The following is a 5,660-nucleotide window of genomic DNA, read 5'->3' on the forward strand; positions in this document are numbered from 1 at the left end:
TATTATTTCTAGTAGCCTTAATTAGAAATTAAAACCCTTAGAAACCTTGATTTTCAGTGAAAAGAAGGAGCAATTGTGATCTGTTATACTAGCATTCTTTAGCCCTGTCTTTATGCATAAGGAAAAGAGGTTTTTTCCCACAGAGCATCTTTGGAACAATTAGGGTCCAGTGAGTGTCTACTGAGGGAACAGCAGTCTCTCCAATGAGAAACAGTATTAGACAAGTGAAGGCTGCGAGAAAACTTACAAACCTCTTTAATAACTCTCTCCTGCTCACCTAAGGTCGACTTTAAGCTGATACTAGTGCAGTGGTAAAGTAGGAAGAGGAGTGGATAGAGAGCTGTATGAAGTTGGCAAGCTTGGCATGGTCTTTTCAGCTTCTGACATAGAAGCAAGTAGGAACATAAGGCACTTCTGCCCTTTTGTTTGCCCACTTCCAGAAAAGATTCAATTCAGTAAAAGTGTTAGGATTAAGCCATTGTTCTTGTCTTCTAGTTGGTGTTGCAGCCAAGATGTGTTGCAAAAGAGTATAACCTTTTACTTTTGAGAGTCTCAGGGTCGAATTGGGATCATTGGGGGAGAATGAAGCCCAGTGGTGTGGCCCACCTAGGAAGAAAGAAATGGGTTAGAAGTTGGTGTCCTGACACCTGAAACATAACTCTTCCCAACCCAGATGTCTCCAAGAGCAGGACAGGAGACTGTAGTCCTGAGGAATGGGTTAGAGAGCCCAGCATCCCACTGTGCAAAAGACCAGAAAGAACATGTGCAGGCAAAGATGTGAAGAAAAGGAAACCCTTTTACACTGTTGGTCGAATGAAAATTTATGCAGCCACTATGGAAAGCATAATGGAGGTTCCACAAAAAATTTAAAATATATATGCCATAGACCTAGTAACTCCACTTTTAAGAATTTAACCAAAAAAACAAAATCTCTGATTTGTAATTATATAAGTACCTCTATGTTTATTGCCACATTATTTACAGTAGCCAAGACATGGAAGCAACCAAAGTGTCCTTACAGAGATGAATGGATAAAAAAGAGCTGATACATATACACAAAAGAATATTACTCAGCCATAAAAAGTAAAGAAATCCTAAAAAATATTTTTAAAAAAGTAAAGAAATCCTGCCATATGTGACAACATGGGTGGACCTAGAGGGTATTATGCTAAGTGAAATAAGCCAGGTGGAGAAACACAAATACCATATGCTTTCACTTACGTATGGGATTTAAAAACAATACAAAACAAAATGAACAAAACAGCAGTAGACCCGCTGTCACTGAGAAGTGACTGGTGGTTACCATGGGGCTGGGGTCCTGGTAGGGGTTGGGGTGGGTGAGGGGAATACAGATGCACAGACTCTCAGTCGTAATATAAGTTGGTCATGGGGATGGAAGTGAAGCATGGAGAATACAGTCAGTGGTTCTGCAACATTTTCCTATGTTGACACTAGCAGGAGCTAGGATTTAATAATGTGTATAACTTTTGAACCCCTGTGTTGTGCACTTGAAACCAATATTGTATTTCCTCTATACATCAATAAAAAATACACTTAAGAAAAAGAAAGGGTCCAGAAATAAAATACTTTCTAAAAGGAGAAAGTGCTCCAAATAATGGGTATTTTCTCACTAAAAACCATGGTAGCCAAAAGATGGGATAAAAATAATTTTACACTACTGAAAGTGATGTGAATGATCAGCCAAATTTCTATGTCTTTCAAAAATATGATTGAATGTTAAATAAAAGCAAAGATACCATTATATAAAAGACAAAGAATATGTTTACAGCAAGCTTGCTGTAAAAGAAATATGAAATTAAATGCTTCAGACTGGAGGAAATGTTACATGTAGACTCCATCCCTAAGAAATTTGTGAAAAGGATAAAAGTGGTGACTTTGTGGGTAAATATGTTACTTTTTTTTTCCTTTTGGACAGTGACTGCTTCATAACCGTTTAAAAACTAAAATATTAACATTGCCATGTGGAGTTTGTAATGCATATGGAATTATATATGACAACGTATGTGATTCTATGTGATTTCAAAATTATTATATTTTATAAGAAGGTGCAGATTAATAATCATAAAACTGCTATAAATTAAAATAGGTGTGTTGTAATTTCTGGGGCAGACATTTGCAAAAAAATAGCTATAAAGCTAACAAAACTAAAAGAGAAATTCTAATAAATATAAAATGTCCTAAAAATTTCCCAGTAAAAGAAATGGAAAGGATAAAAGAAAAGCATTGGAAGCAAATGATTAGGCTGATTACCTGAGGTGAATATTTTGTAGGCCCAGAGGGTGACATTGAGAGCTGGCAGATGTTTCATACAGTTCTGTGGGGTATATGAAGCAGGAAGTCTCTATATGGCCAAAATAATACCCCACCCTTATTTTTTCTATTTGTATATTCAAAAAAATTGGATGTTTAAAACTTGAACTTAGTGCCACAGGGCTTCGGGTACAAACATAAACTGCTGTGCAGAAGTAAACAACACAGGGTCTAGTAAACAGGGACTATCACCGGACAAGATAATACCCTGAAGGTGCAACTCCTGTGTTAACTAATGCATTTTCCACATATTTTTTTATTAGCAGCATTATGAGTAATTGCAAAATTTGGAAAATACCTCAATGTCAAAACCGAGTATATTAGTAAAACTATGGTATATATAATACAGTGGGTTATTATTTGACTATAAAATACAAGGAAGGCAATCTCTACAGCTGATAGGTAGTGATTCCCAGCATGGAATAAGTGAAAAATCTAACGTAAGAGAGTTTACATAGCATGCTGTGCAATAAGTAAACATACACAACTCTTCCTTTTAAAAAACGAACACATTAAAGATAATCCCTGAAACTCTGAGAGTGTTTTTCTTAACAAGGTGATGATTGATTGGGTGAAAGGGATGGGAAGGGAGTGGCATTTCACTGAGCATAGATTTTGTTGTTATTGTTGATATTGTTTTTAAACAGTTCTTTTCTTGGAGAAGACATACTATTTTTTCTTTATATTAAAAACGTTAAGTGACCAAATGTGGACAAAAATTGAAACTGAATGCAAGCTCAATCAAATGAAATAACTGCAGTTCAAATGAAAATAAGCATGTTGGAAAGTACATGTAAAAGACCTCATTCCACATAACTTTTAAGCAATGTACATGCAATATATACACTTAGTTTAGAAGAGAAAAAGAACTACATAAATTCCAAAACTATTTAATGTAGGCTGGTCATCAAAGGGTACAATGTGGAAAGCTTGGATTATGTATGCATATTTCAGGATTGTGCACATCAGTGAATAATTTAATATTTTGTGGAGTTTCAGTGTTTCCAGTATGGAAAAAATGGAAGAAGTGAAGAAAAGGAAAATCCTGGTAAGTGTTTGAAATGAGAAACTACCAGTGAGAGTGCGTGATGTAAGTTCCCCTAGTAACACACAGAATCAGTGGGGTCCCAGCGGCAGTGACTGACACTGAGGCCCAAGCCTTGGTTTCTAAATCCCAGCGTCCTTTCCTTTTCATTCCCTGGTGTTGATCTCCCAAGGAGTGCTGTCAGCGCTCTACATCCAAGCACCTCCTCTCAGACCACAAGTGCCCCACAGATACATACAAACAGTAATGGCTCAAAACCTACCGACTGAAATAAAGATAGGTCAATACGGTGTATCTCCAAGTTTGACCAAGAGATAATATTCTGGTAAAAAACCCTAACCTAAATGTAATGAGGAAAAAATAGAATATCCCCCCACCAAAAAGCACATTTCCTTTACAAACAATCCTGTTTTTCAAAAGTGTCAACATCAGGAAAGACAAAGACTGAAGAACTGTTTCAGGTGATAGATTAAATGATTAAATGAACAATGCAGCTACACACAACACATGATACTGAAACTAATTTCAGAATGAACAAGAATTAAATACAATTATTGTATTTTTCTTTATTTTTTCTGATGACTGAACTGTGGCGAAGTATTGAAACATGGAGAATTGTGGTAAGTTTACTTCAGAGTTTTCTACAATATCCTTGCAACTTTTTTGAAAGTTTAAAATTATTTAAAACACAATTAGGGTGTATCTGTGTAAAGCAAGATTATAGCAAATAAACTAATGCATATTTTTAATAATTTCTAAATACATATTTAATGACATATTTAGTAAGAGTTAATAATCTCATGATTTAATAAGACAAGTAGTATTTCAATTTGATGTTTTGACCTATTGATCCTGCATAAGAAAATTCTATGTTCTAACACAAAACAAAAACAGACTTTTATTCTGAATATTGCTTTTCTGGCAAAAAGAAAATATGGTTAATACTCATTAAAAAATAAGTCAGTATTTTAATAATGTTAATATATATGCTGCTGTGTATATGTTTATTAAACAATCTCACTTAATTTTCTACTGCATAATTGATATTATTAATTCTCCATGTAAGATTGATAAGCTTTATTGTTTAAAATATTTTCCTGTAACTATGTAGTAGATGAATGGCATATTGACAACTATGTCTTGAGTAGCCAAAATTATTTTCAAAGAAACAAGCTAAAAGTGATTAATGCTATTAAGACTTATTAAAAGACACAGCATAAAAAAAAAAAAAAAACGAATGCACAAATAAAATCTCATTTCCATATTCTGTATCTTTAAAATGTATTCCAGTTCCTTTACTCTACAATGAGGGTCTTAACCCGATGAAGAATAAAATGTCTTTTGACGTTTATATTAGGCTGAGGTAGCTGAAGGTCATGGGAGAAGCAACATGAATAACTGTTCCTGACTGATGAAAACGCCAAGGCAGAAACAGTATAATAAGAACAAGAGGGACCCCTTCTTATGGCTGAGTCCATTTTCAAAACCAGAGAGTTAAGAGGTAAGATTCCTAAGATATTCTTTGGTAATCAGACAGTAACCCACCCCATCTTAAGGCGGTGCATGCAGTGTTAACTGATGTGGTCCCAGTGCTTGAGGGAAGCCACTCCCTTGGAGGGGAACCAGATCAGTAAACACCCTGTGTTCAGTTTATCTTACAGAATTACCTAGAGAACTGACTGTGCGTGAGGACGCAGTGCCCCTCACTGGAGACAGACATTATGAGACCGCAGGTCAGGCCTAGGTCCCACAACGCCGCTCCACCCTTTGCACCATTCTTGGAAGCCTTGAAAGCCGGAATCCCCAGCCCTTTAGCGCACTTCCTCTCTGAGGTAGCCTGCACCCCTTTCTAAGTGCATGCTCTTAAACAAAGCCTTCTCACTGCCCAGCTTGTTGCGTCTTGTCTCTGCCCTCTTCCAGTGACAATTGTCTTTGTTGTCTCTGCTATTTCATTTTATTTCCAAGTCTTCATTCTGTCTCCACTGTACTCCTGATATGCAGGGAGGGGCTCCTGTGAGCTCTGATTTGGGCCTGCAAGTTCCCATCACAGGGGTGACCCAGGCATAACTGCAGCTGTGCCATCGGCTTTTAGCAGTCTGCCTGGAAATCTCTTATTTGGGAAGTTCTCAGAACATAATCGCTCTCCATCCTCTGCTTTATGGTTCCCCCAAATCCTGGGGTGGTAGGGGCTAGTCCCCATGCCATGCAGATCCAAGTGGAAATGGGCCACGCAAGGACCCTGGCTTCAGGAGCTGGCAAAGGAATCTGCCTGCGGCCAAGCAGG

This window comes from Manis pentadactyla, chromosome 13 (genome assembly GCF_030020395.1).
Source record: "Manis pentadactyla isolate mManPen7 chromosome 13, mManPen7.hap1, whole genome shotgun sequence".
Classification (NCBI taxonomy): Eukaryota; Metazoa; Chordata; class Mammalia; order Pholidota; family Manidae; genus Manis; species Manis pentadactyla.